The following is a 27,975-nucleotide window of genomic DNA, read 5'->3' on the forward strand; positions in this document are numbered from 1 at the left end:
GAGGAGAAAGGAGGAATGAGAAAAGAAGGTTAAGGAGAGAAAAGAAAAACAGAAGGAAAAAAAGTTTAAAATGTAAAGCTTTCTCTCTGATGAATGACAATTCCTAATCTCTCCCCTTTCCCAATACCTGCCAACTACCTTACTACTTTCTGTTTCTATGGCTTTGGCTGTTGTAAAATTCTCAAAGAAAAGTGTGATGCTCAGTATTTGTCCCCCTACTGTTCTTACAGTCTATCCACACTGTGTTCCATGGCAGACTCTCTTTCTGTTTTAAGACTAGACAATGCTCTACAGGACATATATGCTATACTTTCTCTATCCATGTCAGTGGGCATCTAGGTATGTTTCTGTACCTTGGCTGCTGTAAATGGTGCTTCAGGGGACTCAGGAGTGCAGCTCTCTCTTCTGGATTCTGATTTCAGCTACTCTGGACATGGGCTCAGCAGCGGGATAGCTGCCTCACACTGCCATTCAACGCTCTTTCCCACAGCAGGGGCACCATCTCACATCCCCACTAACATAGACAAGAGTTCCCATTCCTCTACCTTTTTAGGAACACTTGCCTTTTAAGAAAAAACAAAACAAAACAAAATAGAAAACAAATAACAAAAAAAAAAAAAACATTTCAACTGGTGTAAGGCAAGACCTCTTTTATACTGTGGCATTGGATACTTTTTCCTAGGTATCTGCCCACGTCTATGTCCTGTTTAAGTCATTTACCCATGTTTTAATTGGTGTTTTCATGGCTCCTGAGTTTTCAGAGTCCTTCATGTTTAACATTAACCACTACCAGCCACAACAGCCTGTAAAGATTCTCTCCCATTCTCTACCTCATGGTTCTGTTTTAGTTTTTGTTGGTTGGTTGGTTGGTTGGTTGGCTGGTTTCATGATTTTTTTGAGGCAGATACTTTTTAGTTTGATGTCATTGGCTGCATTTTTACTTCATACTTTAATTTCAGTATCACGTTCAAACATACCCATCCCAATGCTTAATTTATGGCTGAGTTTTTTTTCTTGTAGTTTCATCGATTCTCAACTTATATTTAAACTGAGCCATCGTGGAGCTAACTTGGGTGTGGTATGAGATTGGCCTTTGATTCCTGTGAATATCCAGTTTTGTGGGGGTGGATGTCCCTCCCAAAGGTGCATTCTTGACCACAGTTTATGTCTCAGCTGTCTGTCCCTTCCTATCAGCCCATCTGTCTTTATGCCAGTGTTACATTATTTTGATCACCACAGCTCTGTTGTGTATTTGAAACTGCTGGACATGATGCTTCCGACCTTATTCTTTTCCAAGATTTATTGATTTCTGTGTTTCTCTTGTGGTCCTCTATGGATTCCAGGATTCTTTTTCTGTTGTTGGGATGAATGCCACTAGGATTTTGTAGACACAAATTAAATAATTTATGAATAGCTCTAGTCAGTGTGGACATTTTAACAGTACTAACTCTTCCAGCCCATGAATGTCAGATGTCTCTTTCTCTGTGTCTTCCTTCACAGTTCTTATCAATATTTCTTCCTTCACAGTAGCTCTAAGCATGTAAGCCTTTCCCCTCCTGAGCTGTATCCTTTTCTAAATTTTCTTCTTTTTATGTTGTTGAAGTGTGATTGTTTTTTCAGTTTTCCTTGTAGACAGCTTGTTGTTGATGCATAAAAATGCAGCTGGAGTTTGAGTCTTGATTTAGTACTAGGCAGTTCCACTGAAATCATTTAAATTTTGTTGAATATTCAGTGCTTTCTACATATAAGATTCTGTCATCTGCAGGCAGAGATCATTCCCTTCTTCCTTTCTGTTGTGAATGCCCCTTGTTTCATTTTCTTGCCGATTGACCTAGCTAGACCTTTCAGTATTATGTCAACAGAAATGGTCAAAACAGGAATTCTTATCTGTTCTCAGATTCAGACAAAAAGCCTTCAATTTTGGCCTGCCAATTATGATGTTGTCTGTACGCTAGTCATAGATGTCATCTTTTATATGGAGATAAATTCATTCTATGCCTAGTTTGTTGAGAGTTCTTTTAAAATCATGAACAGGGACTGAATTTGTCAATTTTTTTCCTACATGTATTGAGATGATCATGTAATTTTGTTTTTGATTTTGTTAATGGAGTGTATTATATTAATTTGCATACATCAACCATCATTGTGTCTCAAGGACAAATCCTATTTGGTCATGGTGTATAACTCAGTCTGTTAGTATTTTGTATTCAACTCCATCCCTGGTACTGCTATGCAGTTTTCTTCATCAGGCCTCTGTCCTGGGGCAATACTGTCTTCAGATTTTCGGAAGTGTTCGAGAATGAATGACATTAGATTCTTCCCCAAACGTCTAGTTCAATTCACTGGTGAGGACATTACAGAAATATGACAGGTGTAATTTATATGTCAGGAATCGTCCCTCTGAGTCAGGTCAGTTAACACAGGCCTATCATTCACAAGATAAGGCAAGGGGCAGGGGGCCACAAGTTCAAGGCCTTCCTGGGCTACAGGATGTAGCTCTGTGGTAGAGAGCTTGATAACCATAATACCATAATGCTGAAATTCACTTGATCATACGATCAAATAAAGGGAGTCTAGGAAATAAACTATGTATTTGACTAGTGATTACTGCCACTCCTAGGCCAGATTGACTATGGGGTCTGTTCTCAGATGTAGGAGGAATCCTGATCCTACCATTGAATAAAGGGGACCCAAGAAATAGACTGCATATTTGACTAGTGATTACCTCCACTCCTAGGACAGATTGGCTAGGGAGGTTGTTCTCAGAGGTAGCAGGAATCTTGTTGTTCTGCTTGGGACAAGAGAGTGTTAAGCCTAGATCTGTTAGAGACTCCTACCTCACAATGGGACAGGCTGGAGAGAAGCCAGACAGGATGGGTGCTAAGCGACAAGTCTAGGATTTATCCCATGTTAATGGTGATGGCCTGGAGGTCCAGGATTCTTTGAGGAAAAAAATAAGGAGTAAGACAGCAGCACCAGGCTACCCAGACAGCTGCCATTTCTAGGAAGCACTCTAAAGAATGCTAAACAATGGGTGTCCCTGAAAGGTGGGCTCAGAGCTATCTCGGATTTCCTTCTCACCCTGTCCTTTTAAAACAAAACTTAGAACACAGCCATTTTTCCAGTTTTACTGACATCGAGTTACCTGAATCTGGATCCCAAGGCTTGGGTAGGGACCATTTGTCCTAACATATAAACGGTCATCTCAGAGAATCAAAACATAGGCCTGATGATAGCAAGGGGCTCTACTGAGCCCTTAAAACCCATACTTTAGAAGGAAGCTTATGGCTTTATATCCAATAGACTAGAAAGGAATGTTCATCACTTTTCTAATGGGTCTTTAAGCATTTCTACCAAGGCTGTGGTGTTACCCTCTAGTCTGTAGTTCAGGAAACCATTCTAGTCTCTTGTGGATGTATGAGCGCTGAAAGGTGTTATGGCCACATCTCTGTTTACCCACTCTTCCAGTCTCTTTCCTTTGGCTTCTGTGGTCGCCATTTTGGAGAATTCCACCCCCAACTTCTTGTGTTACTAAGTTTATCAGGATAAGGACTGGCTTGCTTACAATGCTGTCTGTTGATGCCATACCCATTTCACAGCAGAATGGCTAAAGGCTGCTTTCCTTCCAGGCAACACAGCTAAATAGTATTCTCACCTTCTCCACTAGCACGTTCTCTGTCAGGACATATGAGTTTCATATTCACACTCATCCCAGGAAGTATTACTGCTTCTCTTTTAGAAACATTGGAACAGAGGTGACTTATCCAAGACCTCTTTGCTACCAGAGTCAAAGCTGAGACCTGGTCCCATGCTTAGCACCTCCAATGGCATCTTTTGACAGAAAACGAAAGCCACAGTTTGTATATCCCTCTTAGGACAGAAAATATAAGTTCCCAGTTCCATGTCCTTCTAAAACTTAAGTGGAACACATTATCTCCTGGGGACAGATGGTTATGACTTTACATAGTCAGAAAATCTAGTTAGGCAGATGTTTCTCTGATGACAAGGAGTATAAACATGACCCTAATGACTGCATTTGCTGAAAGTTACCGGTCGCTCCTGTCAGGACTGTGGCTTTTACTGTCAGTCTTCAGGCTGTATAAAATCAAATAAAAAAAATCAAGCATGAAGAGAATTGGTATTTAAAATGTGTTTATTCTTCACTGTCAAGACAAATGGAACCTTTCACTCAAAGATGAACAAGAAGTCCGTTTTGGTGTGGAAAATCACAAAGAACTGGGAATTGAGAAATCCTTGGAAGATCCATCTCATAAAATCCATTAAGGGAGTAGAAGAGATTTCCTTGACAAGGGTCCTATAGCCGCATAAAATCTATGGCTGGACTGCTTAGAAATCATGAGTGTTCTTACACAATAGACTTCAGAAAACCTGGGCTCTTTCTCAGGACAAAAACATCCTACCTGTCCCCTCCCTGGTCCAGTGTTTGATGCAATTACTCGCTTTTCTAACCCTTTCCCTGACTCTCACACTTCCAATGCCCTGCTATATTTGAATTTAGAAGGTGCTCATTTTTTTAACTTCTGTTTTTATTCTTACTGGCTCAGCTCCCTCCCTCATTGTTCAGTTTAATGTAGTTTGAAAACTGCCTTGAACTGGTCCTTGTGAGGTTAACTCCTTCACTGAGGCTCAACTTGAGGACATTTACACTCTCCCAAGTCCTCTTTCTAGTTGATCAGTCAACTAGAGAGTTGATCAGAATAGTCCTTGCGTAGCTCACAATGTTACTATATCCACTCTAGAAGCCCAGGGGTGGGGAGATCTAGGTATGCAGTGGAAGAAAATATGTTTAGTTAGAAATTGACCCTCATTGATACCTTTTAGGGGGTGTTCAGTTTGCACTCAACCTTCCCAGAGCTTTTTCGAAAGAGTTAATTGGAAGCAAGTCCATTCACCTGTAAAATCATCAGAGCTGGTTGGGTGGTTTGTAGCTTCCAGGTATGTGGAAAAGGGACAAAGATTTGAACTTCAGCTATGTCAAAGGCTAAAAGTTCTGCCTCGGGTTCCTACGGAGAACCTGACGACCCTCTGTTTCCAAGGGGAAAGACATGGGTGACAGGGCAGTTGCGGTGAACATTCCTCTGACTTCTGCTCTTTACCAGATGACCACAAATTCTCCAACTCAGCCCCTCTTCTGTTCACTCAAGTCCTTACTCAGCTCCCCAACCCCAGCCAAGCTGAAGCCAGTCCACTCCCAGGTGACATTTTACCAGACTGCGTTACCTGTGTTGTGAAGGCCAGGCCCACGATTGTTAGTGACCTCCCTGTGTGGGCCTCCACAGCCTCATTCTTCTGTTGGCAGGCAAGCTATGGTGGCAGCTGTTTGCCCCTCACTTACCCTGTCCTTTCCCTCTTCCCATATAAGGGAATGTAACTGCATTGTCATTTGTTTGTATGCCATCTGCTTTGTATTAAAAGTCTAAACAGATTTTCTTGCCCACTGGATTTAGAGTTTTCACACGCTAGGTCTGTATCTTATTCATCTTTGTAATACTGTGACCCCAGAGTTATCTATCCAAAGCCAGTGTTGAGAAGCATTTGCTGAACAATCCCTACTTTCCCTGGTGGCCACACACAGAAGGGCCAGGCGACAGCCACACCTCCCACTACCAAGGGGACAGAATGAATAGCAAAAAGAAAAAAGAAAGGAGGAGGAGGAGGAGGAGGAGGAAAGAGGAAGAGGAGGAAGAGGAAGAAGAAGAGGAAAAACCCAGGCAAGTGGAACAATGGCATTAAAACTGGCTGAGATTCTGAAAATCACCCACATCTAGAGTCTAGAAAGTCCTACCAACAAGGCAACCCTTTTCCTTCTGTGTTGAGCGGACTTCTTTTCCCACCAGACTGTTCTAAAGTGCCCTCTACAGGCCATTTTCAAAACTGCAGCATTTGGTTCCTTTACCATTCCTTGCTTGGCTTAGAGATTGTGTCTGAATAAATAGCTGACTTCTAAATTTGCCTGAATACAGTTCCATCAGAAGGATGTTTTCTTAGTGACATCCCCTCAGAACCCCTCCTCCTATGCTATGGTTTATGCTAAGCCACTACCGAGTAAGGAATTCAAGAATGTTGTGTTTCTGTCCTTCATCATCAGTCTGGACCCCTGAGTATGATGCCGGTGACTGCGACAATAAAGAAAAGTGATAAAGAGAAGAACTGATCGAGTCCCATTGCCAAAACTGCAGTTGGTACAGTGCACTTCTCCAGCCAGGCTTGGGCCATGTCGCCATGGGACACTAAGAGCTGTGTGGTTGTTTCCCACCTCCATTCCTGCTCGGCCTGCTTCTGCCCTCTGCCCCACTTCTCTGCTCCTTCACCTATCTCTGAAACAGTCAAAACCCCACATATTCTGAATCAATAGCCATCACACCATGCTTCTTTTATAAGAAAATCCTGACTAGCCTATGTCTCACAGTCTCCACACTTAAAGATGTTATGTTCTATACCCAGCATAAGTTCAGTTCATTAGTCTCAAATATGGACCAAGATAAACAGAGATCTGACAGGGGGGGGCGGTGAATAGGTCCTCCTTTCCTATAAAAGATAGATATGTCACTTCTGTGAACTATGTTGTCTCTGTTGCAGCTTCTCATCTCTGCTGTGGTAACATATCAGACATTAGAAAGGGAATGAATGTGGCTATGTCCAGGTAAACTTACCTGCAGAAAGAACTGATGGGCTGGGGTTGGCCACCAAGTCCTCATTTGCCAATTGCTGGGATAAGCTATTGCAAGGCCATCATGCATATGCAGAAACCATGGTCATGTGACCATACTGAAGAGGGACTAAAGCTATGCTTAGTTTCTTTGCCCCACCTACTGCAGGGGCACCTATAACTCAAAGGTTCTGGCTGTATCATTGTAGAATAAAAGCTACTAAATGTCCTGCTATCTATCTATCTATCTATCTATCTATCTATCTATCTATCTATTTATCATCTATATATCTATCTATCTATCTATCTACCTCAATCTCTCTCAAAATACTCAGTGTGTTGTACTCTGCCCTTGTGATCATGTGAGATGATGTGGGCATCTGCCATGCTCTGTGGTCACTGCATCTATGTCAAGCATTCGAGACATGAGAGAAAAATTAGCATCAATTCATCTTCCCTTCTTCATGATTCCATAGACAGGAGATTGAGGCTTACTGTAGACTGTAGCCAACTCAACCTACGATTGTCTCCTTTCTGATCAAGCCAAGGACATTCGCCTCGGCACTAAAAGGCAGCACTTTCTGGTTGTTTTGCTGCTATTTCTAAATCACCAGCATGATATTTTTCCATACAGAGTAGGACCATCATTTAAAAACAGCCAGCATTACTTGAACATAAGCAGGGCCATGCAGCAACGGTCAGCCTCGTGGGTAAGAACATTACTGTATGACAAATGGGTGGATAGCGTATGCATGTATATACACAGGATAAAAAGACAATTTGTACCTAAGCAGGATGGAGCAAAATGTTCTAGATTTCTTCATGCTGTTCAAATGGCATAAAATGAAACTTTGTGAATCTTCTTTTTAATAGTTTTGGATCATGGTTTATCACAGCTTTACTGAAACCATGTAAATCACTATAACAGATAAAGGGGAGAGAACTGTTTCAATGAGTATCGGCACACACCACAAATCCTTTCATGTTAGCAGATGTATTGCTTGTTATATTATTATGTATATTTTATGCACATTTCAAATATGGTATATATTTATATGTCATATTTACCATATTTACCATGTGTACATATATGTCTGAAGAAAACAGACTTATCAGGAGGCATTATAGTACCAACAAATCCCAAGGTCTACAATGTGAGTCTGCAAGCTTGAGACATAAGAGAGCTGGCAGTGTGAATCCAAGGCCTGGAAAAAGGAGAGCAGAGGCTTCAAATACAGTGCAAATACCCAAGTGTTCAGGACACAGGATGAGCTGCTGTGCATCTGGAGGCAGGAGCTTTCGCCCCCCTCCTCTTAGTGCTGTTAATGAATGGGGTCTCTTTAGTGGTTGTTACCAAAAGCAATATATAATAAGGAGGACAATCTGCCCTGACTCAGTCTACCCATTCAAATGTTTACCTCCTCCAGAGACAGCCTCACAGGTGCACCAGAATAAAGTTTGATCAAACAGCTGGGCATCTGTGTCCAGTCAAGCTTGGTACCTAACGCTAATTCTCACAATTAGTTTACAAACAGGTGTCCAGCACTCACAGTTGTGGCTTGTTTTCAAAAGTAGGTTCTACATCTGTGTTGGTGTCCACCAGTCTGTAAACACAGCAGTGCACAGACACTCAGTGGGAGCACATCAGTTAGGGCCATTTGCTCACAGTGAGTAGAAACCCATTCTCTCGGCCTCGTGAAGGGGCTTCTGAAACTAGTTTCATCGAATTCTGCTTAAACACGGTCTGTGTAAATGGTCTTGACTTTCTGGGCTCATCATAAGGTCAACCTTTGATCTACCTGTCACTGAACACAGTAGCACCTCATAGCTTAAGCATCACCACAGTAGCCTGGGACTAGGACTGGGAGTGGTTGGTAGGAACAACCTGACAGAGATGTCCACCAGGTAATTGTTCCACAAAAGGAGAGTCCTCTGAAGAGTGAGGCTACTTGGTTAGGTGTCTATCAGACATCATTGGAGTTTGGATAGATAGAAAATGTCCTCCCCCTAAAAAGGTTCATGTGTTGAGAACTGAGGGTTTGGACATGAGCTGATAGAGTTACTTTGGAAAGTTCTGAAATGTTTAGGGGGAGGGGACTAGCAGGAGGAAGTGGCTCACTGAGGGGCAGGTCTTTAGGGACATATTATCCCTGGCCCTTCTGCCTCCTCTATAGGCTCCCTATATACCACAATGTAAGAGTCCCTTCTACCGCCTGCTCCCCACCACCATGGTGTTCTGCCCAACCACACAGGGCCAAGCAACTGTGGCCTGAGACCTCTGAAACCGGGAGCCTAAGTAAACCCTTCCTTGCCTTTGAGTTGTCTGTGTTGGGTGTTTACAGCAAAACAGAGACTGACAGAGCCTTCCTTTTCTTTTCTCACCCAGGACCTTAAACTGTGCAGTTCAGGATAGCCTTGAACTTCTGACCCTCCTGCAGGATTGCATGCACATGCCAGCTTGTCTGACCTTGGTTAGGGGTTCTCATTGCTGTTTAATTGCAAAAATTATAGTCCCTTTACAAAGTTTGTCTTATTTAAAAATTGTGATTTAAGCCACCCTTCCTCAGTGTAAAGCAGTAGAACATATCCAAAGGGGGAAGAAAATTTTTAGAAAGAAAATTTAGGCATAATTTTTCCAATTTTAACATTAGAATCTTCTTCTCCAAAGAAATTCTTACATAAAGCTCCAATGTGTGCAGCTAAAAAGAGCCAGCCTGTCTGGTACAACTAGGGATGAGAAAGGCCAAAGTTGACACTCCCTATTCCCCTCCCCAGAGCTCTGCCTACCTGAAGTGGCTGCTACAATGCCCCTGGGGACCTTGCAAACCAGTGAGCTGGACACTATAGGTGACAACTGAAGCCACAAGTTGGATAATAACATCCTGTACCAGCTTTTGTTGGTATAAAGAACACTTTTCAGTTGCCCCACTATCAACTCTTTATTGTATATGTATTTGGAATGATTTTGTAGATTATACTGTAGAACTGCAAGGCTTATTTATTGTAGCATTTGTATTTGACATTCCACTGCATCTAAGCAGACAGTGGGAAGGGTAAAGAAGCACACACCAGGGGAAGACTGCCGTTGCCACTTGTTCCTGTGTGAACAAAGTAACACACCAGATGTGCAGCTAACGAGCTGGGTGACCTTTCAGTTATCAGTTGGTACTGAGGTAGATTTACATACCAAGAAACACATGGGATGCTGTTAAGTAAGTGGTTTGATCTTTTCTGACAAACCCCGTAATCACTAACTCAGTCAAAATCTACGTCTATTGCCCCAGAAACTCCTCCCACTATCCGTTCAGATAAAGCAGCTAGAGATTGGATGTCTGTTACCACACTTAATTTTCAGTTCTGGAATTTTGTATAAATGAGCTCATGCCTTAACTTGTATCTGGTTTCCTCACTTAGTAGAATTCCTCCAGATGATGTCATGTATCAGTGTTGCGTTCCTGCTTATGTTCAAGTACTGTTCTCTTGTATGAATGAATGTACCACCGTTTACCCCTTCTCCCATGGTGGGCAACTGGGTTGTTTCTAATATTTAGCTAGTATGAAAAGGCTACTGGGAAATTCTTATCTGGGACATTTTGGAGCATATATTCCCCAAAATTTAAATTTCTCTAGTTAAATACCAAATGCAAATTTTATGAGATCAGAGAAATGTATATCGTTTAAATCATACATATGTGTGTATACATACCCATACACATATATACATATACACATATACACATATACATATCAAGACTTTCCCAAAATAGGGGTCCTTTTTACACTCTGGTTGTTGTTGCATCTCATTCCCAGCCCTTGACATCCTTGGCTCTTTACATTTTCTCCATTTTTATTGCTGGATAGGTTGCAGCATCTTACCATGGCTTTGATTGGCATCTCCCTCTGAGTGGTAAGACCAATGCCTCCTCACACCCTGCCAGCCATCATTCTGTATTTTGTGAAACACCCAACTTTCTACCCTTTCAATTACGGCAAAACTGATCTTTGTATTACTCACTGGTGGGAGTTTCTCATATATCTTGGATAAACGGTCTTTGTTCTATTAAAATTTGGCAAATGTTTCTCCCAGTTTTGAATCTGGTTTATTGAAAATGTGCTTTAATGAGCAGTTTTCAATTTGGAGACATTTTTCTTTTATAGTTATTGCTTTCTGTGTTTGGGAAAAATCTCCCCCACTAAATCACGAAAGCATTCATTTATATTTTCTTATAGAAGATTTATACTTAGAGTGTATATATTTATATCTATGATCTGTCTTGAAATGTATATATATGAATAAATATATATGTGCCTGTGCACATGCTCACACATGTGTGCACACACACACACACACATACACACATACAGTGGGTTGGGATTAAAATTTGTCTTTGTTTTACATATAGATAACCAGTCATTTTCTTTCAGCCAGGCATCTTGGTTGAATCTGATTTCTTCACATAAAGGTGTGAGCTCCCATGCATACCCATGTCTTTGTAATTTACTATTTTATCTCCTTGTTCTCCATCTCTTTCTTCTCATCAATACTGTGCTCTGTAGGGACTTTAGAATCAACATATCAATTTCTACAAAACAGATACCAAAATTATTCATTGGGATCTGGTAGGACCTCCAAGTCTGGGAAGAACCAACAGGCTAGCAGCATTAAGTCTCCTGGTTGCTGAACATGGTGTACCTCTTCATTTACTGGCGCAGTAGTTACTTCTCTCAGTGGTATTTTACAGTTTTATGAATGAATGCCATGTATATCCTGCATTAAATTTACATAGATACTTAATGTCTTGATGCTGTTATAAACAGCACTGTGGTTGCATTTGTCACTTTATTTTTGAGGATTATCTTCATAAACTTTTACTTCTATATAGGGTTCATGGATTGCTTACGTCTTTAACTATTATTATGTATAGCTTTGTAAAGTGTATTGTAATATATATGTGCCCTTCCCTATCTGTCTTATAGAATAGTTTGTAGTTGCTATGAGGCAGAACTAAACTACACTTAGCTGAACAAAATCTCAATTCACTGTAGTACTATATTGGAAGTTTATGCCCTTTTATAGGGTCTTTATTATGAGTTTCTTAAAGTATTTTTTCTGCATCTATTTAGATGGTCATCTATTTATTCCATCTAATCCACTCATATCTACAGCAGCGTTGGCTGGTGTGGGATGGAAAGCAGCTTTCTTGAGAAGAAACTCATTTGACCATGATCCCTTTTTCTTTCTCTATATTGGTCTGTTTGATTTTTAAGGCTTGTCCTAGTAATTTCTCTGTTTGTGCTTATGAGAGATACTTGTAATTAACATTCTTTACTTGTGGTAACTGTGTTTACTTTGGTTTTAAGTTAGTACTAACCTTGTACGATAAGTCTAAATGTGTCCTTTTCTCTCTTTTAAAATATTTATTTCTTTATTTACTTTATATAGCAGTTTAATCCCTCTTCCTCCTTCTAGTACCCCCTCACACAGATCCTCCCCCCATTCCATTCTCCCCTTCTCTTCTGAGAACAAGGATCCCCTGGGTACTCCCCATCCCCTAATTCCTACTCTCCCACTACTCTACCCTGATCCCCATCACTATAGGACTAGGCATCCTCTCCCACTGAAGCCAGACAAGGCAGCCCAGTTAGAGGGATGAGATCCATAGGCAGGCAACAGATTCAGAGACAGTCCTGGCTCTAGGTGTTGGGGGACCCACAAGAAGACCAAGTTGCACATCTGTTACATATGTGCAAGGGGCCTTGCTAGCTCTTTGGTTGGTGGTTCAGTCTCTGGGAGCCCCCAAGGGTTCAGTTAGTTGACTCTGTTAGTCTTCTTTGGAGTCCCTGTCCTCTTCAGGTCCCTCAATCCTTCCCCCAACTCTTCCACAAGACTCCCTGAGCTTCGTCTAATGTTCGGCTGTGGGTCTCTGCATCTGTTTCCATTGGCTCTTGGGTGGAGCCTCTCAGAGGACAGTTAGGTTAGGCTCCTGTCTGGAAGCATAACAGAGTATCATTAATACTGGTAGGGATTGGTTCTTACCCATGGGATGGGTCTCAGTTTGGGGCAGTCATTGGTTGGCCATATCCTCTCTCTCTACTCTATCTTTGTCCCTGTGCATCTTGTAGGCAGAGCACATTTTGGATCAAAGGTTTGATGGGTGGGTTACTGTCCTTATCCCTCCAATGGGAGTCCTGCCTAGCTACAGGAAGCAGCCACATCAGAATCCATATTCCCCACTACTAAGAATCTCAGCTAGAGTCACCGCCATAGGCAGCCTAGGGACTCTCCCCATTCCAGGTCTCTGGCATGTCCTAGAGATACTCCCAGCCCCCACTTCTGATTTCTGTTCTTTCTCCCTTGCTCTCCCTACACATGTGTGATTCCCCCCTCCCACTCAGTTACCTCCATCCACCTCCAACATCTACTTTATTAACCCTGCTGAGAAAGAGTCAAGCATCCTCCCTTGGGCCCTCTTTGTTATTCGTCTTCTTTGGGTCTGTGGGGTATAGCATGGTTATCCTGTACTTTGTGGCTAATATCTGCTTATAAGTGAATACATACCATGCATGTCATTTTGGTTCTGGGTTACCTCACTCAGGATAATATTTTCTAGTTCCATCCATTTGCCTGTGAAATGCATTATCCTTGTTTTTAATAGCTGAGTAGTATTCCACTGTGTAAATGAGCCAAATTTTCTTTATCAATTCTTCAATTGAGAGGATATCTTTCTCTTTTTATGAAAAAAAAAAATATATATATATATATTACTATTTTTTTCCCTTAAAACACTAGTAGAATTTTTCAATGAATTCCTAGTCTAGAATTATTCTTAGTGGGAATTATTACTTCCTTTATAGTTTCATTCATAAAGAAGCTATTTGTGTTTTCTATTTTACCCTAGGTAGTTTTGATATTTCACATCTTTCAAGGAATTCAATGTTTTGTATTTAGTTCATACACTTTGCATATCAGCTTTCTTAACAACATCTTCATGGAACTACATTTTCCATACCACACTGTCACAATTTAATAAATATGGACTGCTGGATTTTTAATGTATTCAGTTGCACAAACATCACCACAGTCTATCTGAGAACATTTTAAATCACTCAGACAGGAAGCCAGTGCACCATTACCCGCACTCCCTTTTCATTTCCTAAACCATACAGTACACCTCCTCTATGCTTGCTCTCTGTAGATTGGCCCATTCTGAATTTTTAACATGGGTGGAGTCATATAGCATGTAGGTCTTTGTTTTTGTTTTTTTTTTTTAATTTATAAAAACCAGATTTTTTAAAAACTTTTATTGCATTATGATGAAAAAAGTTACATGATTTCAATTTATCTGAATTTGTTAACATTTAAAAACATATTTTAATTAAATAGAATTGAATCACATTCTTGTTCCCCTTTTGTACCACCACTCCTCCCATAGACCTCCCCTTCAATACCTACAATATATTTTTTGTCGTATTCCTTAAAATTTATAAAATATTATAACAATAAAAATAGGTATTATAAAAGTTGTTTGATATAAAACAACAATCAATTTAACAGTCTTATGTAGATGCTCGTCTACAGAACATGTAGGTCTTTGTGACTGGCTTGTTTTACTCTGCATGATGTTTTAAAAATTCACATGTTGGTAGGCACCCTCATGCACAAGGTTTTTAAAATAATGGACATACATAGTGGTGCTGGCTCATCAGGGAGAGGTTTGCTGACGAATGGTCAGACTATTTTCCAAAACGAGTATATCAGGTTATGGTCTTATAGCAAGGATGTGAAGATCCCAGTTTCTCTGGACACACACCCACACCCACACCCACACCCACACCCACACACACTATATATATATATATATATATATATATATATATATATATATATTCATATATATTCACTATATATATATATTTTTTTTTTTCAGATGACATTGAGCGATTTACTTGTATCTACCTTCTTAAAGAACCACTCAGCCATATTACATTTTGGAATCAATAGTAATGTCCCTACCCACATCTCTGAGGTTAGTGGTATGTCCTGCCTCTTTTTCTCTTAATTAGAAAAAAATAAAGATTCTTCAATTTTATTGATCTTTTTGAAACTATCAGCTTTGGGGTTAAATGATATTTTCCTATTAGCAAATTTTCCATTTCATTTATTGCTTTTAAAGCCATTTCTTGTTTTCTACTTACTCCAAATCTAATTTGCCCATCAGACCATTTAAATCAATAAGCTGAATTTTTAACACAGGAAGCTCGCTTTTTGTAGCCAATGGTCCCTGCAAGAATCACACAAAGGTGGAAAGAGCATTGGATGCCTGGATTGTATTTCCTGACTTTCCTGTGTTCTTATTGATTTTTTTTCCTAGCATTTTTCAAATGATTTTAGAACAATACATAAGCATGCCTTTGATTCTATTTCCTCAAAACTTAAAGAGGATATACCTTATTTACAGCTAAATAAAACCCAAGACTCAGAAGGGTTAAGTCGCCTGAAGTAAATGTTGAGTTAAAGGTTATGTGAACTCCACACGCTTGCCGTGGGAAGCAAGGCAAAGACGGTTCACTCTCCTCCATTGGAGGCTTGCTGGATGCTTCAGCATTGGCCACCATTTGATCGAATTAATTTGGAGAAGGGAGTAGAATTTTGTTTTTTGGGTTTTTTTGTTAAGCACCTGGACTTTTATGGTCTAACCTTGACTGGTGAAACAGAGCTGTGATTTATGGTCTAACCTTGACTGGAGAAACAGAGTTGTGGTGTGCCTGTAGACCAACATCTGAGGCTGCTGTCAGTGAGCAGCTGTGGCAGAGAACCAGAGGAACAGCAGAGTCAAAATTTGGAGAAACATGGCCACAGGGCCAGTTCTTTCAAGAACTAAACTGGTCCCCCCACCCCACCCCCCCACACACCCCCCATGCCCGCTGGGGCTGTGGGCGACACCATGGCTGCTCTGGGCTGGGCCAGTTGGGCCATTGCCTGGGGACTGAGGGCACAGGGCAAAAAAAAAAAAAGAACTAAACTGGGGGACAGTGCTTGGCTTTGTGCTTTTGTTGGATTGGTTGGTTGGTTTGTTGTTGTTTTTTTTTACTTGTTTGTTTGTTCATTTGTTTAAGTTGCACAGAATCCTGTAGAACAAACACAAATACCTTTGGCTTGCTCCCTATTAGTGCACAGATTTCTGCTCTGGTTCTATAACCATGAGCCTGGCTTTAGTGGAAAGTTTCTGAAGAAGTAAGTTCTGGCAAGCTGGAAGTAGGAATCCATGGCTATACGCACTTAAATTTTTATAGATGCTGTCAAGTAACTGTCCATAAACTTTGTTCCCATGCAGAGTCCCACAGGCAATTTGAAAACTGTGTTCCCAGATCTTCCTCAACCTGGAATCATCAAACTTTCTGTTCTTAGTCCAGTGGACAGGTGAAAAATGTCAAACCCTGTGGCTTTAGTTTCCATCCTTCTTGGCAGTAAGAGGCCACCTTTCTCCACAGGCTTCAGAGTCATTTGTATTTTCTGCCCTTTTTCTTATTTACTCCAGGAAGCATTTTTTTGTTTGTAGTAGGTTTTTCTGCCCAGATTTTTATTTTGTTTTCTGTCATCAAATGTATCTTCCATTATGGATTCTGACTTTTGGGTTAGGTAAGAGGTACGTTTTCTATTCTGTAATCATGTAAAGAAATTCTCCTGGGGTTTCAATCTCTGCTTTAATAGTGTAATATTTCCGCTTAAATCGTTAATTCGCCTGACATTTATGCTGACATAAGGTGTGAAATAAAGACCCAAAACTTTGCTTTTGCAGTTGATTTTCTTCTCAAGAATAATTCATCTTTTCCCTGCAAATGTGCAGTGTCATCTTTATCAATTATTAACAGACACGGTTTCTGGTCCACATTCAGTTGTCCCGTCTCTTCCGCACTGACACAATTGATTTGAATCATCATGAGTGTAACATCTAATACTTGCTATTATCTGTGCTTAAATGCTGTTTCCTATTTCTTGTTTGATTGCTTTTCTAAATGAACTTTAGAGTTATCTTCTCCATGGAAAAGTAAAGCTGAGATTTGGGGGCAACTGGAAACCTATGCATCAAAGAGAACGGAGGCTTTGAAATGCTAAGCTTCCTCATTAGAGAATGCCCGTAAAGGTCCTGATGATGCTGAATGGTGTTTTGAAGTTTAGTTTACATTGACTATACATGTGTCTCACTATAGCTATTGCCATACGTCTACATAATGGCCTTGTCTACCTGTGAGATTTCTTACCCAGTTGCAACTTAGAAATGTTTAGACTTCCAATTTCTTTGCAGGAACTATTCTTAGCCGACAAATTGAACATCTCATGATTTTCATAGCATTTAGGTATGCAGTCGTATATCTCCTAATCGGACCACTCCGCCCCCTCACCTCACCCCGATGGGTCCTTCCATGGCTTGTTTTCCTTTGCCTTAAGGATGACATTCCATAAAGGATAAAAGATTTTACCTTATCCTCCGTGGTGCCTCAGCACCGAATCCTAACCAAGTATCTGCCATGTCCAGACACCAGGACCCAGCAAACCCCACGGTTATTCAGGACTCAGCTCAAATCTGCCTTCTTCCGGAGTCCCTTCTCAAACATAGGTTAGTTTATTTTAATAGGGTTTTGTGGAACTTAGACTGATAACCTTGAAGTTCTGTCTCCACTGCACTCCATTCCAGTGCTGGGATTGTAGGTATGCACCACGACGCCTGGTTTCACGTGGTGTTAGGGATTCACCAAGCTATGTCCCAAGCCTCAGACATTGGTTTTGCTGCCTCTGAACTTCAAGACCCTTGCCACTTTCTATTTGCTACCCCATTGTATAGTTATTTGTCTATGGTGCCTGCTCTCCACAGTCCCCTAAAATGTTCTAGCTTGGAGAAACAGTGTTCTGTCTTGCCCATAAGAAATGCTCTTCATGAGGCCACTTCACTGATTATTAACTAACTAATCAATATTAATGTCTGTTCAGATCTACTCAGATACACTACAGGTATTTAAGTATCTGTTCAAGTAAAACACACATTTTCAAATACAGCCCTTAGCCATAAATGATAAATATAAATCCTATGGCTAAGCTATCCATGCACATGTATTTATATGTTTAATGTATTTAGCCATACATGTGTATTTAGCACTAGCTAAAAGGAGGTGTGACATCTACCTAGGAATTGTTATCAAGGAAATAAGAAAGAGAAAGCCATTGATGCCAAGAACTCCACCTGAGTCCCCACCTCAGGCCCCTCAGCCTAGATGGACTAGAAGATGTCCATCCATCCCAGGCCTTTTCACTTAACTTCAGAGTGCTTTTCTCTAAGACCCTCCCCTCAGTAAGAATTAATAGAGCAAGCAACCTCAGATTCAGGGGTTGGAGTCTTTATCATGTACACTTGGTTTTATTTAGTATGGGCTCCTGATTTTGATTCATATTTGCTTTAAAAAAAATATTCCTTATGCATCTTCACTGTAGTAGTCCTGGTTACAGGAGGGCATTTGCACGAGCTTTTGTTACGTGAGTACTTCCCCTGCCCCCTGTATCCCTATCTCATCATCATCATCATCCCTAGCCCTTCCTTGTTCCCTACTCAGTTTTACTTCTATTTCATGTCATGTACACACACATGATTTTATGTAACTACATGAAATCTAGGAGGAGCAGAACAGTTAGCAGTGGTTAACACCCCTCGTTGCTCTTACAGGAGACTGAATTCCTAGCACCCATATGGCTCACACCTGCCTGTAACTCCAGCCAGGGCCCTCTTTTGGCCTCCATGGGTCTCTCCCTCTCTCCCCCTCTTCCCCTCTCCCCCTCTCCCCCTCCCTCTCCCTCTCCCTCTCTCCCTCTCTCCCCCTCTCCCTCTCTACCCCCCTCTCCTTTTCCTCTCCTTCCCTCTCTCCTTCTCTCCCTCTCTCCCTCTCTCCCTCTCTCTCTCACACACACACATACACACACACATACACACACACAGGAGGAGAGACAGACAGACAAACATAAATACAAGTAAAATAAGTTTTAAAAACACAGAAACCACAAATGAGAGAAAACATATTTGTCTTTTAGAGACTGGCTTAATTTGCTTAATATGATCATCTTTGACCACTCCTTAATTTAGGTTCTCCATATATTACATCAGGGTTCCCTGTGCTTCACTCCCTCATATCAGAGATAAACACCACACACACACACACACACACACACACACACACACACACACACACACACACACTTGAAAATGTATAGCAAAACACCTAGAGTAGAGCTGAGTTATTCCAGAGGAGCTTATCATGAGTCTGCTGCCACCCCTTGACCCCTCCCTGAGGAGCAGGGATGAAAAGGGACCCCGGCATGTGGAGGTGAGGGCATGGATACCCGGCCTCCTTGTGGTGTACACTGTAGTAGGGTTCCCAGGCTGAGAATCACAGTTAGCAATCAGTCTCCAACCCAGAGCCTGACATGAGTGGTAGCAGACTGGTCAGTACATTTTGGGCTCTCGATATCCCCACACTGTGAGTGACTGAATGGCAAGTGAATGAACAGACACTGGGTGTCTTGTCAGGAGATGACTCCCAAACTGACTTGCACCTGGGCTCTTCTAATCCTTCAGCATGCCCAAGGTTGGTAGTGTGCATATTTGCACTTGGCTTAGAAAAGCTCCCTAGCCTAGTCCTCAGGCGATCTTGTGAACTTTAGGCTGCTCACTTGATAAATATGATTTTATTATTAATTCATGCGTCTGGAAGAACACACGCGTTGAAAGCCCCAGCAAAGCCTTTTAAGCTACATGCTCTTTCCAGGAGGTTCTCTCTTTCATGCTCAAGACAAAAAAGGCACTCACAAAGATGGCAGAAGCCTGCCTTCTCAAATCCCTGGCCAAAACCCCTGGAGGAGAGAATCCAGGCTTGCAAGCCAACTGTGTTGCCATGTCACAGTGACCCGCAGAATCAAGCTCAGAAAACATCTGTCCTTGGAGAGGTGTATTTTCAGGAGTATGGCTGCCGGTTTCCACCAACCTTCCTTCCAAAGCGTCTTCTACGCTCCTTCCTCTCGCTCCCCTCCCCCAGCAGTTATAACATGAATCTTCAGGATGCCCCGCTGCTGTCCAAGTCTCTGGAAAGACAGCTCATCTCCTTTGCCTCTCCTTCCCACTTTCTCTGCTATTCACAGAAGAGCATCCATTATTGGTGCCCTTCCACACCCTCCTTGCCCCGTCTTGCCCAAGCTCTTGTGTTCTCCTGGGCAAAGTCAGGTGCAATATCTAGTGGAGGTCAGCGATGGCCAAGCATGTCCTGGCATCAGAGAAACACGTATAGCAACAGAGAGGGTTTATGTGTCTCCTCTATGTTCTAGCAAACTAAAAGTCAACCTCTTCTTTTGAAGATACCTCCTGCGTATACAATGCTGAGTCTTGATCTGGAATGTACTTATTTCCAGTCTCCTGTCTCTTTCTCCCCGTATCAGCCCCTCATTCCTTAGAGTGATTTTCTTTATTTTCTCCTAGGAATGATAATGTACATCCTTAGTTTAGTTCCTGGAGACAAGCAGTAGGAAAGCTGACCCCCTACTTCTTACTTAGCCAAGCCTTGGCAAGCTACAGTTGTCTGAGTAATTTGCATGGGCTGCCCTTTCTGGCTGCAGGTCCCACCTTCAGGTTCTGCAGAGCAGGCTGGAGTCCCTCCACAGGATGCTGCTGGCTGCCTTCCCATTCATATACATAATTTACACCCAGGGAGCTCCATCCACACAGTCCACCTTGCCTGAGCCTCAAAGACTCCCGCTGCTGCTGGAGGAAAGGCTAACAATCCAAACCCCTTTTCCCCTGAAGGTCGGAAATCATGCTCAAGGAATTATAAGTCCCGGATCCCAAGAGAGTGTTGGGGAAAGATTGTCCACCAGACACCTCCTTTACGGTCCCCTGATTCCAGCAGGCATCCTTCAGGAGAGAGCACCTGCTGTGTCCCAATTACCTAGCAAACTTCTTTAGATCAGTGGTTGTCAACCTCTCTAATGCTGCAATACTTTAATACAGTTCCTCATGTTGTGCTGACCCCCAATTATAAAATTATTTCATTGCTACTTCATAACTGTAATTTTGCTACTGTTATGAATCGTAATGTAAATATCTGATATGCAGAATATCTGATGTGTGACCCCCAGGGAGTCTCCACCCACAGGTTGAGAACCGCTGCCCTAGTGAGTAAGGAAGAGATCTGTGCAGAGGGAAGGTGGGCCGTCTGTAGTGCCAGCCTTCATAGGGGCACAGCACAGCTAATGCTTTCTAGGTCTGACACAAAAGCCTATCACAAAGGGAACGGCCCTTTTGCTCCACAAAAAGTATTCTAATAAAAGCGAAACAGAAGCAAAGAGTCTCACGCACAACCGGTTCTGCCGATTTCCAATCTTTAAAGGCCTGTAATAACCTCCGTTACGACACTGTGAGCTTCTTATCCCGCCTCTGACGCTTACATTTTTAAAATAATTCACTGGCAATAACCAACGTCAGAAGTAAATGCTAATAAGACTTGGCCTGGGAGAGAAACATGCTCAGATTATTAATGTTCAATACACAAACATCAAAGTAGGGTGGGTAATCCTGCCACTTGAGAGCCCCCTTTTGTAAAATGGAGAGAAAAAAACCAATATTGTCACTATTCTATTTTTTAATACTAAACTAATCCAGCATAAATGTATTACAGCCAAGCCCAGGATAGGCATTTCCTGTGGTTTGTGTCAGTCCTTTTTGTTTCTATGACAAAGACAAAAAGCATCTCTGAGGTCCAGAGCATCCTCAAAGTGCTCCAGTCATAGTAGTTTAAATAGGTCCACAGCTGCACTCTTTTACAATCACCGCTGTACAGTTAATTTGCATACAAAACTCTGGCTTGATTCTAGAACAGTGACAAACCAGAGTTGTCACTCCTGAGAAGAAAAAGAATGACCTTCAGTGCTATAGTTGGAAAGTGTAGAGTCCTGCTGCCAACTTCCTGGTTAAACCAGGGGTCAACATTAATTTCCTCATACACTTGAAGCAGCCATCTGAAAACACCCCAGTCCAAAACTCCAGTCCTAGGGGTTCTAGCAGCTGAAAAATCATCAATTATTCCTGGGTGACATGGATGCCCACAGAAGGGTGTGGACCCAGACAGCCTGAAGTCTTAGGGTTGGCTCTGCCCATGCCACACACAGCTGCATCCCGCAGAGTTCATTTACACAAATATAGAGTTTCTCAGTTTGGTTCATGAGCTTTTTGTTTGCTTACTTTGGAGTATTTAATTTTGGTGTTTGATTTCCAACTCTGGTTTTCCTTGACAGACACTGTTTTGGAGTTTTGATAGAAATGCACCCACTGAAGCTCTACACTAGTGGTTCTCAAATTTCCTAATGCTGAGACCCTTTGATACAGTTCCTCACTCCGTAACTGCAAGTTTGCTACTGTTATAAATTGTGGTGTAAATATCTGATATGCAGGATATCTGATATAAGACCCTCCAAGGGGTCAGGACCCACAGGTTGAGAACCACTGCCCTAGAGCCACTTTTCCTGAGGATTCCCTAGCATGCATCATTCCACCAAGAAATATCCATGTCACTAATATTCACTGAGTTTGATGACTACTTTAGAGGAGCCTAACATCTCTGCTTTCCAGATACAGAGCTGAGCGGTTCCATCTAAAGCAAACTCACTGGTGTTAATGTAGAGTGGCCTCGAAGTTAAAATGACCTGGGAACTGTGTGGGTCTGAGCTCGGCCTTTAGCTTTGCCACCGGTTTGCTAGGTAGCATTCATCTGGGCAACCTTCATCAGCACTTGATGCCTCCTTTCTTCATGTGGGGTTAGCATCTTGTCATCTCTCTCCTGGGGGCATCGATGGTTGAAAATGGTACAAATGACACTCTAGAGATGCTGTCTATCTTGCAAAGCACTGTGGGTTGCCACGGACTGGGTTTCTGTGGGGACCCCTTGTTCCTCGGGGTGATAAGAGTTCTGGCCTGGTGGGCAAAGAAGTCGGCAAGTGACAAACAGAAACAGACACAAGGGAGTGCAGAATCTGAGTGTATTTGCACAAAGTGAAAATCAGGCTTATATAGTATACAGAAACAGGGTGAATGTCAGGGATCATGTAGGCAGGTAGTGGTCACATCAAAGTCAGTAAGATCAAACAGCCAGGTGTAAATGATTCCTTCCAGAAGAGCAATAGTGCTCTTCCCCGCTGGGCTATCATGGCTGCTCTAAGCAAACTCTCTTGGTCTGAAGCAGGTAAAGCACCAGGAGATCCCATTCTAGCAGCTCCTGGGAATGGTTTGGCTTGTAACACAAACATTAGTTCAGGAAACTTTTCAACTACTCTCTAGTTTGTAAAGCAATCTGCCTTGTGTGGCACTGCTCTTAGAGTTCTATGTTTACAGATAGCCATAATGCTTGACTTCTATCTCTAACTCTGGAGACACCCTGTCTGATAAGGCAGCTTCCTTGTGGGAATCAGTAGGCAATAATGCCTGACCTCTATTGCTAATTCTGGGGATACCCTGTCTGATAAGGCTGCTTCCCTTGTAAAGATTCCAAGCTAAAAACAACTAGGAAATCAATTAGGATCATTGAAACACTGTGGAGGCCAGGAAACGATGTTAAATCTCAGTTTTAGCTATAACAAAATATTTCTTATGGCGCCTTTATGCCTGAATAAAGAAAACACACATATCTCTCTACAGACTTTAGCAGAGACCAGTCTGGAACACATCAGAGTTAGGAAATGCCAAGGTGCCAAGAAATGAACTCCAGGAGGCTAGCTAGCTCCCTTTGAAGCTACACACCTCAAATCCGTGAACAAGCTTTCAGGCCTGGCACTCGGAATCCACTGGAGTGACGAGTGGGCATGGCAGTGGGTGAAAGAGAAAGGTCTGTTGTCCACGCTTCATAAAAGACATCAAGATGGCAGGCGGTGAGAGCATCAAGAGCATTAAAGCCAGTGCGTGTCATCTGAGCACAGGGTTGAATCAACTACCCAGGTCACGTGCTCTCAAAGCCACCAGGTAGTTCCACAAAGTTCCACAGTGGTGGCTTGTCAGCTAGCAAACATTCAGATCGCTTGCTTTTCTCTTTCTTTCTCCTTTCCACATTAGAGCTTTAACACCCATCCCAGGAAGCTGTTCCCCCACCCCAGCCCCGCACACCTGATTCCCTCTGATTACCAGAGCCCCTCACCCCTGAAACCAGAGGGCCAAGCGATGAAATTGAGAGAGGATGGTTAACCAGCACAAACCTTGCTTCGCGCCTGTTTCCCAAGTTCTCTCAAAGACAACACTGAGAAAATAAATAACAATGTCATAATGTATGAGAAGGTTCTAGAGTTGTGATCCATGGAGGGCAGGGAGCAGGAGAAGGGGCAGAGAAAATAAACAAAGGCAAAGGAAAATAAGCAAAAGAAAATGGAGTTAGAGCGAAACACCAAAACCCTGCAGTTTCCCCTTGATCGAAGCATGGCTGAAGCAGGTTTGTTATAAAATCACTTCAAATCTTCCTTTCCCTGGCTTTGGGCATTTCCACTAAATAAAGCAACCAAATATTTTCTGTAGGCCTGATGCTGAGCTTCATGGTTAACAAAGGAATGTATACGAATCTGAGTATGCTACATGTATTTTTTCCTTCTGAACTAACTTCGTACGTGGTTACTGTTATCTGTTGCAAATGTATTTTTTCACTCCAAAAGTAACAGGAATTCTGACTCCTGGTGTGTATATTTGGGTGGGGTGGGGGTGTGTGCTTCTAATAAGAGTGTGGATCGATCGCTGCCTCTGACAGTTTCTTGACTGCCAGCTATCAGCTGCTCTCCTGGCTTCTCCTTCATGGTCACATGAAGCTTTGGCTCCAAACATCGCAGCCATGCCCAAGAGAAAAGGGAAAATGGGAAGGAGCAGTGTTCCCTTTCCCTGCACACAGTGTTAGTTCGCAAGCTTGTGCTATGTCTCTTTGGCAGGACCACAGAAGCTCCTAGCTACATTAAACACTCTTAAAAATGAGTTTCCTTTTCTAGCCACTCGGCTAATGTGTAAAGGAAGGTCAAAAAAATCCCCACTGGATGCCAGCCTGACAACACAGCAGCTGACTGGGACAGAGCCTGGCTCTGCCCTTTCCATCCTAAATGAGGCAATTCCGTCATGTTGGCTACTTCCCATTAGACAAGCAGACAGAAGTCACCCTACCTTATGAAAATTTGAAAACAGAATCAACTTCCTGTGCCTTGCCTTAAGCTTCCTCGGATGGAACCTTCCTCCGGGTTCTATTGAACTGAGCTATTACCTTCCTTCCTGGGAGCAGTTCTGTGTGTTTGAAGTGTGGTGGGAGGCATTGTTGTACTCTTGACAACACCTAGCAGAAACTACGTAAGGCATCACATTGGGCTCTCAGCCCATCCAGCCTCAGGCTTCTCTTCAGATCTTCAATCCACAGCATCATTATTTTTTTTTCCTTGGGAACTATTTACATATGCAGGTCATATTTGCATGCCCTTAGTAATTTATTAAATTCACTTTCCAGAAGCAAGCGCATCTATAAACATCTGCTTAAGAGATTAGAAACAAAAGCCAGAATGGAATTTCTGAGAGCATAGTCACCCCATGTGGCTAGCTAAGCAGGGAAGCTGAGCTATTATTCAGACCAAGGCAGAAAAATATGAGATTTGGGGAATGTAAATTTGTTCTTGTTGGAAGAACTTTGAGATAATGTTAACACCAACTCGTCTTCTTCAGCTGGGAAAGGTTGTACTAAGGAATGTGCGTGCGTGTGTGTGTGTGTGTGTGTGTGTGTGTGTGTGTGTTTCTCTTAAATGCTCTATGCAGTAAATTGGAAGTGAAGCATCTGCTGAATGTTTAGTCAAGCCTCGAACTATTGAATAAATCATGAAGTCTGTAGGTGAACTGAATAATAGGCACCCTGGAGAGAAGTGTAATTCAATGTTGACAAAATAAATCCCTTTTCAGTTTTGGGGGGAGGGGAGGAGTTGTCTTATTTTAGTGAGAATGTTGGGTATACCCAAGGTAATTAAGAGCTCTGACAGATTGGAAAGTTGCTGAACATACCGGCAATGTTTTATGCACATGGGGCCAGGTAGAGGACTCCAGAAGAATTGAAACACTAAACTCTCAACCCTTCCTGGAATCCTGAATTAGCTCCACTTGCCAAGAGAAGAACCAAGACTTTGGAGGTGAGGTAGCTAGACTGGAACCCACAGAAGAGAGGCCATCCATGCTGGCCAGTCAAAGTGTGCTTCTCTCGGGCTGCCTGCACATTGACTCAGTCAGCTCTTGGCACAAACCCTTCTGCCTTGTCTGCTTCCTGTGCAGAGGCCAGAAACCCCAAATCCCCAGCCTTCCCAGTGGCATGATGGGGCATGGCCCTGAGACACTGTCCTGCCCCATCCCAATCTGTCACATGAAATAGACAGTATTCCCTGAAGCCAAGGCTAGCCTCTCTCCTTTGTCATTCTTCTTCCAGCATAAAAAGAGAAGGAATCTCTGTTTCTCCACACAAGGCAGTCACTGCATGCAAGACAGCAAGAAGGATGACTATAGTTAAAGTCAGAGGAACACTAAAGTAAAGGGAGTTTGGGTGTTTAGTGGCATTCTTTAATGCTTGCTCCAGCCGTAGGCCTCCTGCTGCTGGGTTCCCTGCTCAAGTAAAGTAGTAATCTTTTGATATAATTGAGTTGGTTACTGGTATTTTCTCAATCTGAGGCAATCTAATGGTGCATGCAGTGAGTGGCTGTGCACACACCTGGGCATGTGTGTGTAAACGCCAGATGAGGATACAGGGTTCTATCACTTGAGACCCTATTGCTTTAAGAAAGAGTCTCTCACAACAGCTCGCCTTTACAGCTAGGCCAGCTAATTGGTCAAGTCAGCTTTCAGGATCTGCCTGTCTCTACCGCCTGATGCTTGGGTTACAGACGCATGCACATGAGGTGCCTGGCTTTTTAATGTGGGTGCTGGGGATTAAAAAGTAGGTTCTCCGCCAATAGCTTATACTCTACGATCAAGAACTGACAAATGGGACCTCATAAAGCTGCAAGGTTTCTGTAAGGCAAAAGACATTGTCAATAGGACAAAACAGCAACCAACAAATTGGGAAAAGATCTTTACCAATCCTATATCTGATAGAGGGCTAATATCCAATGTATACAAAGAACTCAAGATAGACTCCAAAGAACCAAATAGCCCTATTAAAAAATGGGGTACAGAGCTAAACAAAGAATTCTCAATTGAGGAACACCGAATGGCTGAGAAGCACCTAAAGAAATGTTCAACATCCTTAGTCTTCAGGGAAATGCAAATCAAAACAATCCTGAGATTCCACCTCACACCAGTTAGATTGGCTAACATAAAAAAACTCAGGTGACAGCAGATGCTGGAGAGGTTGTGGAGAAAGAGGAACACTTCTTCATTGCTGGTGGGATTGCAAACTGGTACAACCACTCTGGAAATCAGTTTGGCAGTTCTTCTGCAAATTGGACATAGTTCTACTGGAGGACCCAGCTATACCACTCTTGGGCATATACCCAAAAGATACTGCAACATGTAAGAAGGACACATGCTCCACCATGTTCATAGCAGCCTTATTTATAATAGCCAGAACCTGGAAACAACCCAGATGTCCCTCAACAGAGGAATAGATACAGAAATTGTGGTACATCCTCACAATGGAGTACTACTCAGCTATTAAAAACAATGAATTTATGACATTCTTAGGGAAATGGATGGATCTGGAGAATATATACTGAGTGAGGTAACCCAGTCACAAAAGGACACACATGGTATGCACTCTCTGATAAGTGGTTATTAGCCCAGAAGTTCGGAATACAGGAAGAACAACCCACAAACCACAAGAAACTCAAGAAGAAGGAAGACCAAAGGGTGGATATTTCATTCCTTCTTAAAAGGGGGAACAAAATATCCATGGAAGGAGTTGCAGAGACTAACTATGGAGCAGAGTCTGAAGGAAGGACAATCCAGCCTGATATAGCTGTCTCCTGAGAGGCTCTGTCAGTACCTGACTAATACAGAAGTAGAGGCTCACAGCCATCCATTGAACTGAGTACAGGATCCCCAATGAAGGAGTTAGAGAAAGGACCAAAGGAGCTGAAGGGTTTGCAGCCCTTTAGGACAAACAACAATATGAACTAAGTAGTACCCTCAGAGCCCCCGCGGACGCAACCACCAACCAAAGAGTACACATGGTGAGACTAATGGCTCCAGCTACATATGTATAGTAGAGGATGGCCAAGTCTGTCATCAATG

General features: G+C 42.3%; 1 protein-coding gene, 1 long non-coding RNA gene and 1 other non-coding gene across 14 annotated transcripts in view; 2 read left to right on the forward strand and 1 right to left on the reverse strand.

The window, feature by feature from the left end:
* Window positions 1–27,975, forward strand: part of Rgs6 (regulator of G protein signaling 6) — a 559,464-nt gene that overhangs the window by 302,964 nt on the left and 228,525 nt on the right. The gene's annotated exons all lie outside the window — the stretch shown is intronic.
* On the reverse strand, window positions 2,194–2,780 carry LOC116079902. The gene is made up of 2 exons (XR_004114203.1): window positions 2,726–2,780; window positions 2,194–2,342 (listed from the first exon to the last, which is right to left on the reverse strand). It is a non-coding gene; the product is annotated as an uncharacterized LOC116079902 (long non-coding RNA).
* Window positions 15,569–15,666, forward strand: LOC116081361. The gene has a single exon (XR_004114851.1). It is a non-coding gene; the product is annotated as a small nucleolar RNA SNORD23 (small nucleolar RNA).

Source organism: Mastomys coucha, unplaced genomic scaffold (assembly GCF_008632895.1).
Source record: "Mastomys coucha isolate ucsf_1 unplaced genomic scaffold, UCSF_Mcou_1 pScaffold6, whole genome shotgun sequence".
Lineage (NCBI taxonomy): Eukaryota > Metazoa > Chordata > Mammalia > Rodentia > Muridae > Mastomys > Mastomys coucha.